Source organism: Pelophylax lessonae (genome assembly GCF_965119305.1).
Source record: "Pelophylax lessonae genome assembly, chromosome: 6".
In the NCBI taxonomy this organism is placed as follows: Eukaryota; Metazoa; Chordata; class Amphibia; order Anura; family Ranidae; genus Pelophylax; species Pelophylax lessonae.
The window spans coordinates 144,311,699-144,335,806 of NC_138773.1; positions in this window are offsets into that span (position 1 = coordinate 144,311,699).

A 24,108-nucleotide genomic window follows, 5' to 3' on the forward strand; every position below is an offset into this window, starting at 1 on the left:
CACATGGCTTCTCATCGTTCATTCATGTCAATCCATAAACATGGACTCATACCTGTTAGTGGGTCTCATTAAACACGATTCATAAAAACCATATTTAATAGTGACCATTCTATTTGTTCTAGTTGATGAGGCTTTATCTGCATAAGACAATAGCAGCAGTGTTTCAGTCACACGGATCGAATATGACTAAAAGATGCCATCCATTCTACAAAGCACAGCTGCACCAGATTTTGCACTCTCCAGTTTTAGTAAATCAACCCCATTGTGAGGGGACTGTTTGCAGGAAAAACTGGGAAAATTATATTTTCAGATGTGCCGTAATAAAGTGGGTGTAAACTCTCATGCATACATTTTACCTATAGGTAAGCCTATAATAAGACTTACTTATAGGTTCTGTAAAATATCTCCTAATGCACCGTCTAGGAGATAGTTACTGTAGATGCAGCCAGTGATCTCACTGGCGCATGCGCTCTGAAGGAATGGCAAAACCGTGCTGTTCCTTCAGAGCTGATCTGTAAGTGGCGGCCGGTTGATCGTGGTGGCACATGGATGTGTTATTTAACTTCACGAAAGGAGAAGGAAGAGTGAGCACCTTGTACAACATGGATGTCAGTGGCGGGGAGGATCATCACAATATATTTACATAAAATTAAAAAAAAAAAAAAAAAAAAAGATGCCATCCATTAATCTTGGTAAAATGATAAGAATTCCATATCACAAACATATCTCAGCAGTACGGGGCCCCGAATGGCAGGTATAGATTTGTGCAATGGACTCTCTTTGCTACAAGTATTGTGCCATCTCATCTTAATGGAAGGTTTTCACTAACAAGTCTTTCCTGCAATGACAGTTAAAGCAATAATCGCTATGAATAGCGATTACCGGTAAAACTGACACTGGGAGACATTATGACTATTTAACTAAAGAAATGTCCACAATCAAATTTTCCACAACACTTCACACATTGTCTCTGACAGTGGAGTTCAATTTACAGCTCGGTTTTGGAGAGCCTTGGCCAGCTCCTTTGGGAATAAAGTTTATTTTTCATCTGCTTTACATCCCCAGACCAAATGGGCAAACAGAACGTGTCAATCAAAATGTAGAATGTTATCTCTGTGCCTTCATCTCAGCCCACCAAGATGACTGGGTGGACCTTTCAGAGAAAGGTGGACCTATTCAGAGAAAGGGAATACAATAAGACACGTGGCCACTCACTAAAACTAGAGGAAAGGAGGTTTAACCTTAAAATACGCAGGGGGTTCTTCACTGTAAGAGCAGTAAGGAATTCTCTTCCGCAAGCAGTCGTATCAGCAGGGAGCATTGATAGTTTCAAAAAACTATTAGATGGGCACCTTAAAGGCCACAACATACAGGGGTATACAATGTACGGTTAACAGCAAACACACACACACATCATAGGTTGAACTGGATGGACTGATGTCTTTTTTCAACCTCACTAACTATGTAACCTTTTTCCCTGGGCAGAGCTTGCCTTAAACCACCACTCCAATGCCAGTACTGGAAAATCTCCCTTCTTCACTGTTTACGGGCAGCATCCCTCCGTTCCCTTTCCTGTTCTAGTCTCTTCTCTCATACCAACAGCAGCTGAAATTCAAACGACCTTCAACTCAATCTGGAAAGAAGTTTCTAAGAATCGTCATCTGGTTGCTTCCAGGCATAAATCGGCAGCAGATCATCATCGTTGCCCTGGTCCTAAGTTCCTGCTTGGGGATAGAGTTTCGTTCTCTACCAAGCACATCCGACTCCAGGTGCCCTCAATGAAATTTGCCTCTCGCTTCATTGGTCCCTTTCCTATTCTCCGTCAGATCAATCCAGTTGCTTTCAAGCTTCGCCTGCCCTCTCATCTCAGGATCCCCAATGCCTTTCATGTCTCCCTGCTCAGGTCACTGATCCTCAATCGCTTCTCTCCCCCTTCTTCTCACCCTGCTCCTTTTGCAGATACCACGGATCAGTATGAGATTAAAGACATTTTGGACTCCAAATACTCCTGGGGGAAGTTACTCTATCTAATCGATTGGAAGGGCTCCTGCTGCAGATGCCTGTCAGGTCACCTGTGGCCAGGTGACAACTGCACCCTGTTGAGGACAGGGGTGTACCACAAGGTAGTGAACCCAATAGCTGACTGCTGCAGATGGACAGGAAACGTGAGCCCAAGATTCCCCAGGGTGCAGAGTCTAAGGCCCAGCAGGTGTTCACCAGAGCCTCTAATGGTGAGGCTGGCCTTCGCTGCCGCTGAACCCAGGTCACGGCCCCTGGAAATCTCCAGGTCACGCTCCGTAGGATATGAGGGGAAGCAGCCACTCAGGACACAAGGGATAGTGATGGGTCAGCCGAGGTCGGGTTGAGTAGTCAGAGATGAGCCAAAGATTGGTACACAGCAAGGTAGACGTAGCACACAGCAGACAGGAACACAAGCTAACAAAGTTGAACAGCAAAGCAGACCTGCAGTGCACTAGTTAATATAGACTTCCTGGAATGGCCTGGGGTGGAACCATACATGGAGGAGAGACGATAAAAGGCAGCCAGAAAGAGAGTCAGGCCTCTAATGGAGACATGGAGGAGAAGTTAAGCTGCCGGACACTATTGCATGTCCATGACAGTACTCTCCCTCTTACGAGGCCTCCCCGCCTGAGCCCGGGTTTAGAGGGAAACTTCAGATGACAGTTTTTTAACAGACGAGGTGCAAAGACCTCCGATTCAGGGACCCAAGACCTCTGCTCAGGGCCAAAGCCTTTCCAATGAACAAGGTACTGAAGAACGCCTTTACAGAGTCGGGAATCCAGAACTTGACTGACCTTGTATTCCTGATTATCCTCAGAGACCAGTGCCATGGTAGGGAGAGGACGAGAGAACTTATTGAGGACCAAAGGCTTCAGAAGGGCAACATGGAAGTAGTTAGCGATTCTGAGGCTTTTGGAATCTGAAGTTTGAAACAAACCGGATTCAGTTTAGAAGTTCTAGTGTATGGATCAATGAATCTTGAAGCAAACTTCAGAGAAGGAACTCGAAGCTTGATGTTCCTGGTGGAGAGCCTAACTTTGTCCCCTGGCTGAAGAGAAGGCAGTTTACACCTGCGGCGGTCAGCAAAGCCTTTGAATTTGTCGGCAGCTGCCCGGAGGGAATCATGAACGTCACTCCAGATAGAAGTGAAGGACTCCTGAGCTGAAGCCAAAGCTGCGATATCCGGCGATATTCCATAAACTGAGAAAAAAGGTGTTTTCTGCGAACTGGTATTTACGTGATTGTTATGGGAAAATTCCGCCCACGGAAGCAGAGGGGACCAATCGCCATGATGAGCGGAGACTAAGGTGCGAAGAAAACCCTCTAACTCCTGATTGAACGTCTCCGTCTGCTTATTGGATTGAGGATGGTAAGAAGAGGAAAAATCCAAGGCACTATTGAGGGATTTACAAAAGGCTCTCCAGAAACAAGACGTAAATTGAACGCCCCTGTCGGAAACAATATGAGAAGGAACCCCATGGAGGCGGAAAATTTCTTGAATAAAAATGGGAACCAAGGCAGGAGCAGAAGGAAGACCAGGAAGGGGAACAAAATGAGCCATCTTGGAAAACCGATCGACTACCACCCAAATGACCGTAGTTCCGTCAGACAGTGGAAGATCGGTGATGAAATCCATAGCAATATGAGCCCAGGGCTCCTTAGGAATGGGCAAGGGCATAAGGAGACCAGCAGGAGCTTGTGTGGAGGATTTAGACTGAGCACAGACATGACAAGCCTTAACATAGTCTTTGACCTCCGAGCGGAGATTAGGCCACCACTAGTGACGGCTGATGAGTAAGAAGGACCGGAGAGATCCAGCGTGGCCCGCCACCTTGGAATCATGTCCCCAATGAAGGATCTTAGCTCTTAGCTCAGTGGGGGACAAAGGTCTTACCAGGAGGAATTTTTGAGTCCAGGGTGGTAGAATGGGCAACAATGCATGAAGATGGGATGATCGCCTCAGGTTCAGGAGTAGACTCCTTGTCCAAAGTGTCCAAGGACCTAGAAAGCGCATCAGCCCGACCGTTGCAGGAACCAGGCTTGTACATAATCGTGAAATTAAAAGGGAAAAGAAGAGACTGCACCTGGCCTGTCTTGGATTCAGATGTTTAGCATTCTGTAGGTACTGTAAATTCTTGTGATCGGTGAAGATCGTTATGGAGTGAGGAGAACCCTCCAAAAGATGACGCCACTCTTCTAGCCCCAATTTGATTGCAAGAAGTTCCCGGTCGCCGATAGCATAGTTTCTCTCTGCCTGGGAAATTTTTTTGGAAAAGAACGCACATGGTTGACATCTCTTCTCAAAGAGTTAAAGAAGCACGGTTTCCACCCCCACTAAAGAAGGGTCCACTTCAATAAAGAATGCATACCCAGGATTAGGTCTCCTCAAGAGAGGTCCAGAGACAAAGGCCTGTTTCAGATCGTGAAACGCAGCGACAGCTTCGGGGGGCAAGACTTTGGCATTAGCACCTTCTTGGTCAAAGCAAAAATAGGCGCAGAAATGGAAGAGTAATTCCTTATGAACTGCCTATAATATTATTATTATTATACAGGATTTATATAGCGCCAATAGTTTGCGCAGCCCTTAACAAAATGAAGGCAGACATTACAGTTACACTACAATTTGGAACAAAAGGAATCAGAGGGCCCTGCTCGTTAGAGCTTACAATCTAAAAGGGAGGGCCAATTGATACAAAAGGCAATAGCTGTGGGGGATGAGCTGATGGAGCAAGTGAAACAGTGTTATTAGTTAGTAGCCGGGTAGGCTTCTTTAAAGAGAAGGGTTTTCAGGGATCGTCTAAAGATGGATAGATTAGGGGATAGTCGGACAGATTGGGGTAGAGAGTTCCAAAGAATGGGAGAAGCTCTGGAGAAATCCTGGAGGCAAGCATGGGAAGAGGTGACAAGGGAGCTAGAGAGCAGGAGGTCTTGGGAGGACCGAAGAGAGCGGCTTGGTTGATATTTTGAGATCAGGTTAGTGATGTAGCTGGGGGCAGAGTTGTGGATGGCTTTGTAAACTATTGTTAGCACTTTGAATTTTATTCGTTGGGTGAGTGGAAGCCAGTGAAGGGATTGGCAGAGAAGGGTGGAGGACACTGAACGGTTGGTAAGTCTTGCAGCAGCATTCATTATGGATTGAAGGGGGGATAATCTATGTAAGGGTAATTCAATGAGGAGGGAGTTGCAATAGTCGAGGCGAGAGATAACCAGGGCGTGAATTAAAAGCTTGGTGGTGTCATTGGTTAAAAAGGGCCATATTCTAGCGATGTTGCGGAGGTTAAGGCGGCATGATTTGGACAGGGATTGGATGTGAGCCTGAAAGGACAGTGCAGAGTCCAGGGTTACCCCTAGCACCCTGGCATGTGTGGAAGGACTAATAGTTGTTCCATTGATCTTGACAATGGGGCACGTGGAGGAGGAAATATTATGAGCTCGGTTTTAGATAGATTCAATTTGAGGAAGTGGTGAGACATCCAGGCTGATATGTCTGTTAGTAGATCAGTGATGCGGGAGGAGACTGATGGGGTGAGCTGAGGGGTAGAGAGGTAGATTTGGGTGTCATCAGCATAGAAATGGTAGTGGAAGCCATGGGAGGCTATTAGCTGACCCAGGGAGGAGATATAGATTGAGAATAGTAGCGGTCCAAGGACAGAACCTTGGGGGACCCCAACAGTAAGAGGAGTTGCAGGGGAGTAAGTGGAATTGTAAGTGACACTGAAGGTGCGGTGAGATAGGTAAGATTCGAACCAATGGAGAGCACAGCCACGGAGACCGGTCAACAGTATCAAAGGCAGTAGAGAGGTCCAAGAGTAAGAGTATTGAGTAGTGACCATTGGTTTTTGCTGTTAGTAAGTAATTTGTAAGTTTTAGGAGAGAAGTTTCTGTGGAGTGTTGCCGGCGAAATCCAGACTGAAGGGGATCAAGGAGGTTATTCTCAATGAGGTGCTTGCCCAGGCGGTTGTAGACTAAACGTTCAAGGAGTTTGGAAGCAAAAGGGAGTAAGGAGATGGGTCTTAAGTTATTAAGATTGGTGGGGTCTAGTGAGGCTTTCTTTGGTATGGGAGTTACTAGCGCATGTTTTAGAGAGTTGGGGAAGATGCCAGTGGAGAGGGAGAGGTTTAAAATATGAGTTAAAGAGTGTAGGATCGAGTCAGAGGGTGACCGTAGTATTTGAGAAGGAACAGGGTCCAGGGGGCAGGAAGTTAGGTGGGCATTAGAAAAAATGTTAGTGACTTCCTCTACAGTAGTTGGGTTAAACAAGGGAAGTATTGATTGTGCAGGAGGACAAGGTGTGTAAGGTGAGGGAGATATCTGTAGGGTAAAGATCTCTTCACGAAATGTATCAATCTTTTGAAGTGATTGGCAATCTCTTGGGCAGTGAGTAAGTTAGTGGGTGGAAGCAATGGAGGACGAAGTAGAGCGTTGAAGGTAGAAAAGAGTTAACGGGGACTGTGTGAGAGGGTGTTAATGAGAGTGATAAAGTAGGTCTGTTTGGCAGTGTGGAGGCAGGAACTGTATTTTTGGAGGGCAGATTTATATTGGCTGAAATCTTGCTGTCACTTGGTCTTATGCCATAGACGCTCAAGAGCCCGACTATGTTTTTTGAGGCTTCTGGCATTGTCTGTCTGCCAGGGTTGTAGCGGTCAGCGCCTGATTCTGTGTGTAGTGAGGGGGGGCCAAAGCATCTAGGGTAGATGACAGTGAACTGTTGTAGACAGAAGTGGCCATGTTGGGGCAGGAGAGGGATGAGATTGTGTTGAAGAGACCATCTGTAGCAGAAAATATAAGTGAAGGGTTAAGATGGCGAAGGTTTCTACGGGTAATTGTTCGGTAGTTGGAAGGTAAGGAGGAGGACAAGGAGAGACTGAAACTAATGAGGTGGTGATCAGAGAGAGGGAATGGAATGTTGAAGAGGTTGCGAGGGGTGCATAGGTAGGAGAACATGAGGTGAAGGCTGTTGCCATTAGAGTGTGTAGAAGCATGTGTCCATTGTTTTAGGTCAAAAGAGGAGGTTAAGCTCAAAAGTTTAGAAGTAGCAGGAGTGTTAAGATTAACAGGGATGTTGAAGTCTCCAAGAATGATTGTGGGAATTTCAGAGAAGAGAGAAAAGAGAGAAAGTAGGGTAGCCAGGCAGAGAAGTCATCAAGGAAGGCTGATACCGGTCCAGGAGGCCGATAGATCACAGCAATTCTCAACGAAACTGGAGAAAATAGACGAATACAGTGAGCTTCAAATGAGGAGAGAGACAGAGAAGGGGTGGATGAAAAACCTGAAAAGTGCTTTGAGGGGAAAGCAGAATTCCAACCCCACCTCCTTTCCGTCCACTAGGCCTGGGAGAGTGAGTCCACAGGAGGCCACCATGGGAGAGGGCAGCAGGAGAAGGAGAGTCAGAGTCTTGAAGCCAGGTCTCAGTAATTGCAAGCAGGTTGAAGGAGTTTGTGATAAATAGGTCATGGACAGAGGTGAGTTTGTTGCAAACAGAGCGGGCATTTCAGAGGGCGCAGGAGAATGGGAGGTTGGCTCTAGGCAGAAGAGGAATAGAAACCAGATTGTGTGGATTTCGGCTGGTGTCAGAGGATAGGGGGTGACGGGTATGTTTGCCAAAGGTAAATGATGGGGATCCAGGATTTTGGGAAATATCTCCAGAGGTTAGGAGAAGCAGAAGGGTGAGGGAGGTGATATGGGAGTATGATTTATGAGGGGACATCTCAGTGTCCTGTAGGTTTTATTGGTGTGTGGGTTCAGAATCAGCAGGAGTTGATGAGTGCAGTATAAAGGTGAGGATAGGAGTGAGGGTGATATATACAAACTGTGGGGCGGAGAAGAGGGGTAAAGGAGAGAAAGTTTTAGGAGAGAGGATGCAAACATGAGAAGGAGAATTAGGGATTGCATAATACAGGGTGGTGAGATTGAGAAGTAGACTGAATGTGAGATGGAAAAGTTGTATAGAGTCTCAGCTCACCTGTAGTCTGTCTGTTGGCTTGCAGTTGCGTGCTTTGTACATTCGCTGAAGTGCTGAGCCGAAGTGTAATACTTAATCCAATATTAATACTTTATCCAAGATGATAGTTGCCAATGCAATCCCCGCCTGTGCAACCCCTGCCTGTGAAGCCAAGAAAGCGCTGTGTGGCCTTAAGGTTAGCAGAGAGAGGCCAGTTGGTAATGGCTAAGACCTTCCCAGGATCCATACGAAGACCCAAACTTGACACAAAGCATCCTAGAAATAGGACCTCAGAACATTCAAAGGAACATTGCTCCAGCTTGGCATAGAGATTATTTTCTCTAAGGCGCTGGAGTACAATGCGGACATGGTTTCTGTGGACATGCAGATTTTACGAAAAGATAAGAATGTCATCCAGATAGATGACAACAAACTGGTACAGCAGGTCTCTGAAGATTTCATTGACAAAGTTTTGAAACACAGCTGGGGCATTACACAGCCCAAAAGGCATGACCAGGTATTCGTAATGGCCGTCTCGAGTGTTAAACGCAGTCTTCCATTCATCACCTTCTCGAATTTGAATGAGATTGTACGCCCCTCTGAGATCCAACTTGGTGAAAATGGAGGCACCCTTCAACCTATCGAATAGCTCAGATATTAAGGGTAAGGGGTATCGATTCTTAATAGTAACAGCGTTTAAGCCTCGATAATCAATGCAGGGTCTCAAGTTACCATCCTTCTTGGCGAAAAAAAAGAACCCTGCTCCTGCAGGCGATGAGGATTTCCGGATGAAACCTCTCTCAAGATTCTCTGTGACATACTCAGACATGGTCTGGGTCTCTGGAATGGACATAGGGTAGGTACGAGTTGCCCCGGGAACAAGGTCAATGGCACAGTCAGAAAACCTGTGGGGAGGAAGCACCTCAGCTGATTTCTTACAGAACACATCCCAGTAATCGCTGTATGCAGTGGGAAGATACCGATGTGGTAGCAACCGGAAGTCTCTCCTTTGGGGTCACCTTGGAAAGACATGACGAGAAGCATGAGGGGCCCCAAGCCAGGATCTGCCCACAGACCCAGTCCACATGGGGAGAGTGGAGCTGTAGCCAAGGAAGGCCCAATACAATGGGGGTAGAGGCTTTGGGTAGGATAAGAAAGGATATCCACTCCTGGTGGAGAATCCCTACCGACATTCTAATAGGTAGCGAATAGGGCCTCCTGGGAGAACAGTGCCATCAATTGCCGAGACTACCAACGGCGTAGAGAGGGGTGAGAGGGTGAGCGGCGGACTCTGTTTTTCTCAGCGGGGGATTGATCCGATGATCCCCCGCTGAGCAGGCGGATGGCAGCTCTGTCTCCGCTGTTCTTTATGGGGGAATCGGATGAGAACGGACCATCTGTCCGTTCTCATCCGATCCGATGGACGGATGGAAAATAGGGTTTCCATCTGCCCAGATTTGACGGATCGGATGTCAGCAGACATGTCTACGCTGACATCCGATGCCCCATAGAGATGCATGGGGCATCCGTTCAGAAAACGCCAAAAAAAAAAGGACAGGCGGATCTGAACGGTCCACCTGTGTGAAAGGGGCCTAACTCTGATACCCCTAACTCAAATCTAGTGGAATCAATTGCCTTCAGAAGTCACCTAATTAGTAAATAGAGTCCACCTGTGTGTAATTTAATCTCAGTATTTCATTCACAGCTTTTCTGTGAAGCCCTCAGAGGTTTCCTAGAGAACCTTAGTGAACAAACAGGATCATGAAGGCCAAGGAACACACCAGACAGGTCAGGGATAAAGTTGGGGAGACGTTTAAAGCGGTAGTATCCCGCTTTTTGACACTTTTACCTACAGGTAAGCCTATAATAAGGCTTACCTGTAGGTACAAATAATATCTCCTAAACCGGCATGGTTTAGGAGATATTTACAGTGCATGCAGCCGCTCGCACGAGCGGCGCATGCGCTCTGAAGGTCCGGGGGACCTTCAATTTATTTGCCGGGAGCTTGCCGGAAAATCACTCCCGCGCGCATGCGCAGGAGTGACGTCATCACGGCTCCGGCCAATCATCGCGCCGGAGCCGTCTCTTCCGGCCAATCACCGCCGCCGAACCTGGAAGAGACGGCGAGGGATCATGGCAGCGCCCACAGCGATGTCCGGGGTCCGTGTCGGGGCTTCGTTCTAAGGTAAGTTACACATAATGGGCTAGTATGCGATGCATACTAGCTCATTATGCCTTTGTCTTGCAGGTTTATTTTTTTTATTTTTTAGGGTTTACAACCGCTTTAAAAGCAAGGTTAGGTTATAAAATGTTTTTCCAAGCTTTGAACATCTCACAGCTCACTGTTCAATCCATCATCCAAAAATGGCAAGAGTATGGTACAACTGCAAACCTACCAAGACATGGCTGTCCACCTAAACTGACAAGCCGTGCAAGGAGAGCATTAAATCAGAGAAGCAGCCAAAGGGGGGCGTGGCTGAACTGGGCATGTGAGTAGCTTAGCCTCACGCAGCTCCTAAGATTGATCCTGCCAACCATCATCTTCCTGGCCAGCTAGAGCTTTGCAACAGACACCATTCTCTTCAGCTAATCACCAGGATTCTGTGCCTCTTGTGTCACAATCAAGACCCCCAAAACCAAGGAAGAAGCGGCGGCCCCCAACACTACAGCCTTGCCTCAGAGAACACGAGGAGCTGATAACCTAAAAGATCCTGGAGTTGAAAGTAAGTTAACACGCGCTGCAGGGAAGGACAATCCTGGGGACATTCAGTATTACACAAGAAAGCTCTTTTTTAGAGTTGCAGGGCCAGGGCACAGCTGAGAAGGACACAGATCCTACAGAGGCAGAGCAGGAGCCTGGGTTTGAGCATGGAGCTGAGGCAGACACCATGTCCCTGCCAGACTCTGACCCAGCACCAGGCACTGAAGAAACATCTGTTGGTGAGGAGCAGCCTACACTGAGCCAGATTCTCCAGGCTGTGCATAAGTGTACAGCTTCAGTCAATACAGTCAAGGAGCATCTGGGGGGTCTGACAGAGGAGGTCGTCTCAGACGGGATCTGCAAAAGATTTGTGAGTGAACCACCGCAGCGGAAAGTCGCATAAGTGACTTGGAAGACAAGCTTCCACCGCTGATTGCCGAGTCCCGTTCAAATGCCCGTTTAGCACATGAGAACAAGGACAAAGACAAAACGGATGATATGGAAAACAGGTTGCGTCGCAACAATGTTTGCATAGTGGGGTTTCTGGAAAAGGCAGGGATCGCACCTGAATTTATTGAACATTGGCTAATAGATACCTTTGGTAAAGAAGCTATTACACCTTTATTTGCGGTGGATAGGGCACACCGAGTCCCTACCAGGGCATTACCGGGCAATGCCCCCAGGCCAGTTCTCACCCGCCTTCCCCACTACTCCACTACTAAAGTGCTACGACTGGTGAGGGAAAGGCCAACATTCAGTATAATGGAGTGAAGGTATAGTTTTATCCAGATTTTTCAGCTGAGGTACAGCGTCAGCTTGCCAAGTAGGACGTGGACGTCAAGCAAAGATTGCAGTGCCTGGGGCTGCCATATGCCATGCTGTACCCAGCTCATTTGCGTGTAACAGACAACAGACGGGCACACTTCTTAAGTACTGCCACCGAAGTAGCAGACTGGCTGGATGTCAACTAACCCACTCTTCAGACGCGACACAGTGAAGATGCTGATTAATGAAAGCCAACTCTTTCTCCATATGGTTACCACGACGCTGACTACTAAGTGGAGCACCCGCCACTATCTATCCTGGGCGGGGACATGTTCTTGTTGGGAGAAACTTCTATAGTGATGTATAAATGGCCGCGCTCAACCAATCAAACACACTTGGTAATTGTGCAAGTAGTAAATGGGTAAATGGTACCAAATGTAAACAATAATAAAGTGCAATAGCAATGGAGCAAAACAATATAAAATAGCAAATATGTAAAAGGTTTAAATAGTCTCTTGATTCCAAGATGTTCTTAATGGCACAGTTCTTTTTTTTTTATAAATCGTTTTATTGGTATAAAACAACAAAAACCAACAACATAATACAACAACAAAATTGGTGCATAAGATACAATTACAAGGCACAGGAAGGATAAGCAGAGCGCCATCTCCCACAAGACTGACGCGGAGACTCACGATGTTCACAACAGGCATACACAGAAGAGGCAAGGAGAAAAAAAAAAACATAAAAAGGCACATCTGGCATAGAATAAACAATATAACCCAGGGAGGCAGGGCGACAGGCCTAGATCCCACCGCTCACTCCAAGCATGCAAGCAGTGCAGCCGAGGAGCCCTCCAGCCATCGTAGCCATACACGGTCGTATTTTTTCGGGCAGCCCCTGTGGGCGTGTGTGTCCCGGTACAGGGGAATGACCCCGTCCACCAGGTCCCTCCACTGCTGAAGCGTGGGGGGAGCCTGTTGGCGCCAGTGCAGAGCTATAGTTTTCCGGGCATAAAAGAGCAAAAAGGCCCAGGAGGGTGCGGTCCGCCACCCTGGGCACCAAGTCCTCCAACAGTCCCAAGAAGGACGGAAGGGTCAGGTCCGACGTAAGGTCCGAGACCTTTTTAATATTAGATTTGGTCCAGAGCACTGGATCAGGGAGACTATACAGGTGGGGCAAGGAAGGATTCCTCCACAGGGGGGCGCTCGGGGAGGACGCGGTGTTCAGGTAGGCCTCCAGGAGTAGCCCCTGGCGCCACGCCCGGAGCGTCGTCCGCATGGAGGCAGTCAAGTCGTAAGGAGCTTGAGGCCCCCGGAACAGGAGGAGGGACAGTGCCTCCATCGACCCCAAAACCGCAGCCTCCACCACCACTGCAGAATTGGAGTCCTCCGGAGCCAACCACCAGACAGCCGTGACCAACTGAGGGGCCAACAAATATTTGTGGCAATCGGGGAAAGCCAATCCCCCCTGAGAGAGGGGGCGCATGAGGGTGGCGAGATTGTATCTAGTTGGGTGGGGACCCCAGAGGAAACTGGAGAACAACTTATTAAGCGCAGTGAAAAAGGACCTCGGAATCCATTGAGGAGAGTGACGAAACAAGTAGGTCAACTTAGGAAGGAGTTTCGTCTTGATTAAATTGACTTTGCCTAACAGGGAAAGAGGGAGGTTCTCCCACGCCTTCAGCTTGACCTCAAGCACAACGACAGCCGGATCCAGATTCAGGGCAAGAAAATCAGCAGGGTCTCGCGATACCCGGACCCCAAGATAAGTGAAACTATCCACCCACTGAAGAGAAACATCAGGCAAACACCCGCTCCTAGCCCCAGGGTCAATTGCCAGCAACAGGGATTTGGACCAATTAACCTTGAGCCCCGTCACCTTAGAAAAGGCAGTCAGGATCCTGAGGGCACCTTTGAGGGACGGTCCAGCATCATTGAGAAACAGTAGGAGGTCGTCCGCATACAGGGCCACCCTCTCCTCCAGCCAAGCCACCCGTAAGCCCTTAATATGCGGAGAGACCCGAAGGGCCTCCGCCATGGGTTCCATGGCTATGGCGAAGAGGGCCGGAGAGAGAGGACAGCCCTGCCGCGTACCCAGAGATAGCGTAAACATAGAGGACAACCTGCCACCAAGGCGAATGGCAGCCCTGGGGGAGGCGTATATAGTCTTCAACCAGCGAATGAACAGTAGCGGAAAGCCCATCCTCCTGAGTACCTCCCATAGGAAGAGCCACTCCACCGAGTCGAACACCTTCTCGATGTCGATAGGGGCGACAACTCGGGAGCCAGCGTTAGTGTGATTGGCTTGCAAATTGGTAAACAACCTGCGAAGGTTAATGTCCGTGGATCTGTGGGCCATGAAGCCGGTCTGGTCCTGGTCGACAACAGAGGGGAGCAGGGGTTGAAGTCTAGCCGCTAGCAACTTAGTGAGGATTTTCAAATCATTATTCAGTAAAGCAATCAGCCGATAGGAGGCACACAATTTTGGGTCTTTAGGAAACGTATGCATCAGGATTATGTGACCCTGCGCCATGGAAGGGGGTAGGGTCCCCTCCGCCACACAATAATTAAACAGAGCGGCTAACAAGGGGGCCAATAGATCCAGATGGGCCCGATAAAATTTGATCGGAAGCCCATTCGGGCCGGGAGCTTTCCCCTTAGGGATAGAGCAGATCACCGCCTTCACCTCCTCCTCGGTGATCGGCCGGACCAGACCGGATCTTTCGTGATCAGACAACCATCCCAGAGCTATCGGATCCAGAAGAGGGTACAAGTCTTCCGGAAGAAGGCTCGATGGGAGGGTGGTGGCTTAGAGACGGGAGTAGAAGGCCCTAAATTTGGACAAAATTTCATCAGGAGAGGTGATGGCCCCCCCCCCGCTGAAGAGGTAAGCTCGGGCACCAGGGTCAAAGGAGTGTCCTGTTGGGAAAGCTGAGCCAGCAGACGACCATTACGATCACCCTGTTCAAAACAGCGTTGTCGCGAATGGTATAGGGACAGCCTGGTGAGCTCAGAGAGGTGAAGCTGGAGGTCCCGCCGGGACGTCTGGAGCCCCTCAAAGTTCAGGGCCGAGGGGTCCTGGCCATATCGGACAGAAGCCGCCTCCTCCAACACCACCTTGTCAGCGGCCAGCTATGTGCGCACCACTTTGATGGAAGAAATAAAGTGGCCCATGGTGAATGCCTTAAACGCATCCCACACCATAGCAGGGGAGGACGTGCCAGCATTAATGTCCCAATACTCCCGCAGGACCGGAGGGGTCTGTCGCAAGACATCCGGCTGGTCAATCCAATGTGCGCCCAGGCGCCACATGGATTCGTCGCGAGCCAAACCAGATCGCAACGTGACCAGCAAGGGGCTGTGGTCGGACAGACTGCTCGGGAGATAGGCCACCCCCTCCACTTCTGACAAGACAGATGGGCTAGCAAAGGCAAAGTCAATCCTGGAGGAGGTTTTGTGCGTGGCAGAGAAGCAGTAATACTCCCTCCGCTCAGTGTGCTTCCAACGGCAGGCCTCCCAGACCCCAGCCACCTCCGCCCAGTCGAGTAAATCTCGAGAGAACACCTTGGGCGGCACCGGTCTGTCCAGGTCAGGGGAGAGGATGGCATTGAAATCCCCGACAATCAATTTAGCAGGAGCATAGAGGGAAATCTTTTCTAAGATAGTATAAAGAACTTCGGGCTTAAAAGGCGGGGGCACATAGACACCCACCACAACATATCGCTGCCGCCACAAGGTGAGCACCAATACAACAAACCTTCCCATGGGATCAGTATGGACTGCCTCCACCTCATGGGGCAGGGACCTACACACCAGCACTGAAACCCCCCTGGCATATGAGGAATAAGAGGCATGAAAGGCCCGCTGGACCCAGGGCTTCTTGAGGGATTGCAGCCTGCCACCCACCAGATGCGTCTCCTGCAGCACTAAAACTGAGGGGCTATGAGACTTAACATACTGAAACAGCTGTGCCCACTTAAATTTGCTATTGAGACCACGGACATTCCACAAGAGGACAGAGAAGGTAGAGGGTTTAAGTGACGTTATATCTAGATACAGAAATCATGTGTAGGCCAATGAGTGCGCAATCTAGTGGAAGCATCTGGTGAGTAACAGCGCAGCAAAGATCCATGCACCAAACATCAAAAAACACAATCAAAAAGAAAAGGAACCAAAAAAATACAGTGAAACATAGAAAAAGATTCCCAGAGCCTAAAGGGCTCTCCCTATCGTGCCCTGGGCACCCCATAAACACAGGGGAGAGGGGGGGACGATCTTGACCCAAAACAAAACAAAAAAAGTTTCACAGGCAGCTAACGGTGCAGCCTGCGGATCAGAGTCAGTGAAAAAGAGCACAGTTCCAACGCAGGACAGGGCAGTCCTAGTCCAGACAGCACTAAAAAATAGCAAACAACAAACAAAATGGTAACAGCAGCACGGGAGGGGATAACTCCGGTGAATAAGGACATCCATCCAGGCAGGGAAGTAGCAAGGGGGAATAACGACAAGGGGGGAAGATGGGGGGTGAAAAGGGAAAGGGCAGGCAGTCCAGGGGAGGCAAAGTCAGCAGTGGGGTGGCTCAGGCAAGGGGAAAGACATAGGAAGAGGGGGAACACAGGAGAGGCACGGGGCTGCAGGGGGACAAAACAATCTCAATACTTGCGACCGTTCAGGAGTTGAAAAAGCAAACCAGGTGAACAGCCAGCTCAACGAATGTCCAGCCAGGCAGCCACCGCCTCAGGGGTGTCAAAAAACCGAGCGCGGTCTCCATCTATGACCCAAAGGCGGCTAGGATAGAGGAGGCTGTATTTCAGGCCCTTGTCTCGCAGCCTTCTCCTGATGTCGGTGAACTGACGCCGCTTGCTCTGGACCTCCGGCGAGTAGTCAGGAAAAAACATCAGTTTTGCGTTCTCGTAACAGACCTCTTGTTTGGCCCTGGCAGCAGCAAGTATGCGGTCCCGGCCTCTGTAGTTGAGAAGGCGGAGAAGGAAAGGCCTAGGAGGAGCGCCCGGCACCGGGGGGGTTGGGGGGACCCTGTGCGCCCGCTCGACCACAAACGTAGGTGGCATGGCAGGAAGGCCCAGCAGTGAAGGCCAGCAGTGAAGGCAGGAATGTCTCAGCGAACTCCGCCGGTCTAGAGCCCTCCGCCCGCTCCGGCAGGCCCAAAATGCGGACGTTGTTGCGGCGGAGTCTGTTCAGTATCCACGGCTTTGTCCTGTAGTGCCTTAACTTGAATCTGAAGGACATGAAGTTCCATGGAGTCAGCCCGAGTAGAATCCTCCAGCTGAGATATCCTCTCCTCAGCCTCCGTCACTCGGGAGCGGAATTTATCCAGGTCGTGCCGTATCAAGCTGATGTCGGTGGCGAGATAATCCATTTTAGTGGTAAGTGTGTCCTTGCATGCCTTTATGGCCTCCAGGATGTCTGTCGGGGATGGATCAGAGGGGCCGCCAGAGCCCTGAGCGGCCTGAGTACCAGCAGACATCTTCGCCGGAGAAGACCTCGTGTCCAAGATGGCCGCCGCGGGACCAGAAGGCCTAGAGGAGCTCCGGGACGATTTAGCGGACCGCAGCTTCCCCGGTGAGAGCGGAGGAACCCGCGACGTGCCGCCCGTCTTCTTGGACCCCAGGGTGAGTGTTTAAGGGGTGTAAACATAAGGGATGGATGCCGATGGAGAAGATAGGATGAAGACAGGAGCGGAGCTAGAGCCCTGTGCGTCCGTGCGGTTTCACATCCCGGCCACGCCCCCCTTAATGGCACAGTTCTTAATATGTCTTCACACCTCCACCAGATCAAGACCACCCAGTGTGCACAAGCTGCTTACTGGAATGGACGGACCCCTTAATTACAGGGGGTCAGTTATAGCTGTAACTCAAAAGCTGTTGATGCAGGGTAATGGCAAGCAAACCGATATGTATAATTCTCCAGTAAACACCTCCAGCACCTTCAACATCCGCCTTTTAGATCCTTCTGACAAAAAAAAAAACTATCCTCTCGTGTGACGTGGTTAGCAGGGATAGAAAAGTCAAGGAAGGCATCTCATGGTCAAGTACGTATAACATGGCGTTTATTGGATAAATAAAATGCACTTACATATAAGTTGCTTGCAATCGACATAGAGAAATAAAAGCCGCGGTTTCCAGGTGAAGAACGCCGCTTCCGCGTTCCAACTGCGTTCCACCCGGAGCCGGAAGTGGCGTGGTTGCCTGATTACGATCCTACGTCCCAAGGACGTCCACAGGTACATAGGATCGTAATCATGCAACCACGCCACTTCTGGCTTCGGGTGGGACGTAGTTGGAACGCGGAAGCGGCGTTCTTCACCTGGAAACCGCTGCTTTTATTTCTCTATGTCGATTGCAAGCAACTTATATGTAAGTGCATTTTATTTATCCAATAAACGCCATGTTATACGGACTTCACCATGAGAGCCTTCCTTGTCTTTTCTATCCCTGCTAACCACATCACACGAGAGGATAGTTTTTTGGTCATAAGGATCTAAAAGGTGGATGTTTAAGGTGCTGGAGGTGTTTACTGGAGAATTATACATATCGGTTTGCTTGCCATTACCCTGTATCAACAGCTTTTGAGTTACGGCTATAACCGACCCTGTAATTCAGGGGTCCGTTCATTCCGGTAAGCAGTTTGTGCACACTGGGTGGTCTTGATCTGGTGGAGGTGTGGAAACATATTAAGAACTGTGCCATTAAGAACATCTTGGAATCAAGAGACTTTTTAAACCTTTTACATATTTGCTATTTTATATTGTTTTGCTCCATTGCTATTGCACTTTATTATGGTTTAAATTTGGTACCATTTACCCATTTACTATTTGCACAATTACCAAGTGTGTTTGGTTGAGCGCGGCCATTCATATATCATTATATACGTTTCTCACATTCATGTTTATCACGTTTACGTTTCAGCCCCCAATAGGATTAATTTCCATACACATTGATAATTTTCTTTATTCACTTATTTATTCATTCACCTCCATTTATTTTCCTTGGCACGGGTGTTTTTGGTTCTTAACACCAATCATGTTTTTTCACATGTTATTGTTAAATAATGGATTTCTAATTGCTTCCAAACAGGGCTGGCCCAAGACATTGTGCTGCCTGGGTCCAAGAATGAAATGCTGCCGCCCCCCCCCCCCCCCCCAAAAAAAAAAAAACACGCCCACCAAAAGGAACCCGCATGCATTATTTTAGATCAAAATAATTAAAATTAAAAATTTAACAGGAAGTCAGATTTACATGCAACAGGCTAGGTAGGGTAGTATACGGACAGGCTAGGTAGGGTAGTATACGGACAGGCAAGATAGGGTAGTATACAGACAGGCTAGATAGGGTAGTATACAGACAGGCTAGATAGGGTAGTATACAGACAGGCTAGATAGGGTAGTATACGGACAGGCTAGATAGGGTAGTATACGGACAGGCTAGATAGGGTAGTATACGGACAGGCTAGATAGGGTAGTATACGGACAGGCTAGATAGGGTAGTATACGGACAGGCTAGATAGGGTAGTATACGGACAGGCTAGATAGGGTAGTATACGGACAGGCTAGATAGGGTAGTATACGGACAGGCTAGATAGGGTAGTATACGGACAGGCTAGATAGGGTAGTATACGGACAGGCTAGATAGGGTAGTATACAGACAGGCTAGATAGGGTAGTATACAGACAGGCTAGGTAGGGTAGTATACAGACAGGCTAGGTAGGGTAGTATACAGACAGGCTAGGGTAAGGTAGTATACAGACAGGCTAGGGTAAGGTAGTATACGGACAGGCTAGGGTAAGGTAGTATACGGACAGGCTAGGTAGGGTAGTATACGGACAGGCTAGGTAGGGTAGTATACGGACAGGCTAGGTAGGGTAGTATACGGACAGGCTAGGTAGGGTAGTATACGGACAGGCTAGGTAGGGTAGTATACAGACAGGCTAGGTAGGGTAGTATACAGACAGGCTAGGGTAGGGTAGTATACAGACAGGGTAGGGTAGTATACAGACAGGCTAGGTAGGGTAGTATACGGACAGGCTAGGTAGGGTAGTATACGGACAGGCTAGGTAGGGTAGTATACGGACAGGCTAGGTAGGGTAGTATACGGACAGGCTAGATAGGGTAGTATACAGACAGGCTAGGTAGGGTAGTATACAGACAGGCTAGGTAGGGTAGTATACAGACAGGCTAGGTAGGGTAGTATACAGACAGGCTAGGTAGGGTAGTATACAGACAGGCTAGGTAGGGTAGTATACAGACAGGCTAGGGTAAGGTAGTATACGGACAGGCTAGGGTAAGGTAGTATACGGACAGGCTAGGGTAAGGTAGTATACGGACAGGCTAGGTAGGGTAGTATACGGACAGGCTAGGTAGGGTAGTATACGGACAGGCTAGGTAGGGTAGTATACGGACAGGCTAGGTAGGGTAGTATACAGACAGGCTAGGTAGGGTAGTATACAGACAGGCTAGGGTAGGGTAGTATACAGACAGGCTAGGGTAAGGTAGTATACGGACAGGCTAGGGTAAGGTAGTATACGGACAGGCTAGGTAGGGTAGTATACGGACAGGCTAGGTAGGGTAGTATACGGACAGGCTAGGTAGGGTAGTATACGGACAGGCTAGGTAGGGTAGTATACGGACAGGCTAGGTAGTGTAGTATACAGACAGGCTAGGTAGGGTAGTATACAGACAGGCTAGGGTAGGGTAGTATACAGACAGGGTAGGGTAGTATACAGACAGGCTAGGTAGGGTAGTATACGGACAGGCTAGGTAGGGTAGTATACGGACAGGCTAGGTAGGGTAGTATACGGACAGGCTAGGTAGGGTAGTATACGGACAGGCTAGGTAGGGTAGTATACGGACACGCTAGGTAGGGTAGTATACGGACAGGCTAGGTAGGGTAGTATACGGACAGGCTAGGTAGGGTAGTATACGGACAGGCTAGGTAGGGTAGTATACAGACAGGCTAGGTAGGGTAGTATACAGACAGGCTAGGGTAGGGTAGTATACAGACAGGCTAGGGTAGGGTAGTATACAGACAGGGTAGGGTAGTATACAGACAGGCTAGGTAGGGTAGTATACGGACAGGCTAGGTAGGGTAGTATACGGACAGGCTAGGTAGGGTAGTATACGGACAGGCTAGGTAGGGTAGTATACGGACAGGCTAGGTAGGGTAGTATACGGACAGGCTAGGTAGGGTAGTATACGGACAGGCTAGGTAGGGTAGTATACGGACAGGCTAGGTAGGGTAGTATACGGACAGGCTAGGTAGGGTAGTATACGGACAGGCTAGGTAGGGTAGTATACGGACAGGCTAGGTAGGGTAGTATACGGACAGGCTAGGTAGGGTAGTATACGGACAGGCTAGGTAGGGTAGTATACGGACAGGCTAGGTAGGGTAGTATACGGACAGGCTAGGTAGTGTAGTATACAGACAGGCTAGGTAGGGTAGTATACGGACAGGCTAGGGTAGGGTAGTATACGGACAGGCTAGGGTAGGGTAGTATACGGACAGGCTAGGGTAGTATATGACAGTGGGATCAGTGGCAGTTCTGGTGGGAGATGGGGAAGGGACTTCTTTTCCATGTTGTTCATGAGTAGGGCAGCCCATTGAAATGAATGGGCGGCCCTACATGTGATGCATAAAAACCCCACCTGCGCTTGTGTGCAAAAAAAAAGCTAAACTGTGTAAATTCAAAATAACAGATTTTCTCCAAATATGTAGTGTTCATAGAATTGCACTGCCATGTAAATGGCTGTGAACACTGTGCTCTGCTCTGTTTATTGAGGACAGTAAACTTGTATTGAGTGGTTGGGTAATGTGGGGAATTTAGACTTTGATAACAGAGGGTTAATGGAATGGTCATAAAGTTTCTTCACATTATCTGAACATACACAGAGTGTGTGTGTGTGTGTGGGGGGGGGGGGGGGTGTATGTAGTGATAGTATTAGCTTAATCATTCTCATCTCCCTGCAATCAAATCCTCCTGATTAGTGCTGATGTAAAATGGCCAGCTTATCTCCTTAAATTGACTTTTCTTAGAACATCAGCTCACCCCTCCTTGCACAGTGTCAGCAGAACCCACCTCCAGGTTCTCTGAGCAGACACTGGAGATGAGGGGGGATCTAAGAAAATCAAGGCACAGATGGAATGTACAGGAGATTTCTGGGGGAAGATAGAAAAAAAGAGTTTGGGAGCAGTAGTGGGACAGTCTCTGCTGTGGGCAAGTATGTAATTTGCATGAGATAAGGGTGTGCACGCCTATGAGTTGTACTCACTTTGGCTCCATGGTGTCTGACACTAGCAGCAGTGACACCTCTGCCGAGATCAGCTCCAACCCTCACGAGTCAGCTGCCCTTTAGCTTTCCACCCCCCCCCCCCCCCCGGCCAGGCTTCAGAGACAGCCCAGCTGCTGATGCTGCTTTTTGTCCCGGCTCACTAGGATGCACCATCTGCCCGCCTTGACCGGGGGGGGGGGGGGGGGGGAGGGGAGACATGGAGCTTGTCGGTCAAGAAGTCCCCTTTCCTTCTGCTGTCCTTAACCCAGACAATGAGGAGGGGGCACCTCCGGCGCCCCTGACTTATGTGCACTCTAATAGAAGCGGCCCTGCACACAAAACTGCTAGAAAAAGATGTGGGTGTCAATTTCCCACCCCCCTCAAACTGCCGCCTGGGACCAATGGACCCAGCAGGACCCATGGTAGGGCCGGCCCTGCTTCCAAAAACAGTCTTCTTTGTTCAAGAGACTATGTATAGTTTTTTTGCTGAGACTTCAACACTGCGGTTGGCAGGGAGTGCAACCTACAAGGATCTGGAAGGTGCTATCCACCTGCATTGGTGTTTAAGGCAGACTGTCTGGTTACTCAACAGTTTGAAAGTTTTCAGGCACCATTGTGCCTCACCAGTTTGGATAATGTTTTTCTGTTGGATTACTTTTTGGAGATGTCACATACTTACAGCTCACCTCAAGACTTTTCAGTAGTGCCTTGCTAGAGAATGTACATCATGTTAGGGTCCACCTACCTTATTTGCTCTTTCAAGGGAGGATGCACCCCCTATAGTTTATTTACCTCATCTATATAATGGGTGATGTGCCAATTGTACCATGGAATGTAAGGGGTCAGGGTACGCCTTTGAAACAAGCAATGTTGCAATCAGTTCTATGCAAATACCATCCTGCCATTATAGGGTTACAAGAAATGCATCTTACAGGGGATGCGTTGTGCTGTTCAAAATACTCTTGGGTAGGCCGTGTGTGCCACTAAACTCATAAAACCTATTCCGGGGGGGGGGGGGGGGGGGTGAGTGTGTTGGTACACAGGCTTCTGGAATTCGCGGAATTTCCGTATGCAGTGGATGATGAGGGACATTTTGTATTTATATATTGTAGGTTGTAAACTGTTGAATGTATAAGTGTAATGCTATATATTCCTCCTGTCAGGGGTTTATTGCTGTGCGCAGGCACACTGGTAACCTTCCTGCCGCAAATTGGCGAACGCCAGTGCGCATGCCCATACGCAGAGGCGTTCTCACGTTAGCATACGCGTGTGCGCATGCGCGCACAAATTACCATAGGCGCCAAATGCTCTATTTAAATGCAGCAGCCACACTGAGTCTTTGCGGTTTGATCTTCAGCTTTCCTATGTCTCCTGTGCCCCTACCTGCTGTTTCCTGATCATCTGACTCGGATTACCTTCGACCTTGATTGTCTACTGCCCGCCCTGACCTCGGCTCGTATTGATTACGCTTTTGCCTTACCCTGATCTGTTTATCCGCTATTGGACTTGGACCTGCTCTTCACCTGGCTGGGGAATCCTGGGGGCCGTGACTTGGTGCTAGCACGCAGCCAAATCCATCACCACCATCAGGAGCCCTGGTGAATACCGGCTAGCACTCTGCACCACAGGTGAACCTGTGTCTTCCGCTAAGGTGTCCTGTCGGCATCCCCGTCCCTGGATTTTCACGTAGCATTCTGGGCTTTCTATTAGGTGAGAAATCCTTCCACACGTTAGGCTCTACTATGACGATCCTGACAGTATCAAACAGCCATGACTGTGCCTGTAAGATGGACTTCTCCTATGGACGAGATCTGCCAGCATCTTGTAGCTTTCACTCAGGCTGTCAAGTCACTGCAAGAGGGATATACTCAACTGGAAGGTCGTGTGCAGTCCTTCGCTTCCTCCACTGACCCTACATTGGCTTCAGCCTCTTCTGCCACCATGGCGCCAACAGGGACCACATCTGGGCCCACGGTAGTGATGCTGCCTCCCAAACCAAGGGTCCCTACGCCAGAGGATATGGTCGCAGCAGACGCAGCCAATCCCTTCTGAGGTCTTTCCGTGAGGACAAAGGCATCTGATTTCCTGAAAGACTCAGTAACCGCGAGGCAAACCCTAATGGCCCAAACCCCAGCCAAAGAATGCTAATGCAATTTCCTTGGGATGCTAGGGCTTAGGACAGAGTGAAGGCAGCACAATGTCCTCATTCAATGGAAATCAAAAACCACCTTAGGAAAAAACGACTGATTAGGGCGAACGAAATACCACTTAAACTCTGTGTAGAACGGCAGAACAGTGCCGCCAATTCAGACACTCTGCAGGCAGAGGTAATAGCCACCAAAAAGGCTACCTTCGATGACACTGTAAGCAGAGAATCTCCCTAAGTTTGAAAAGG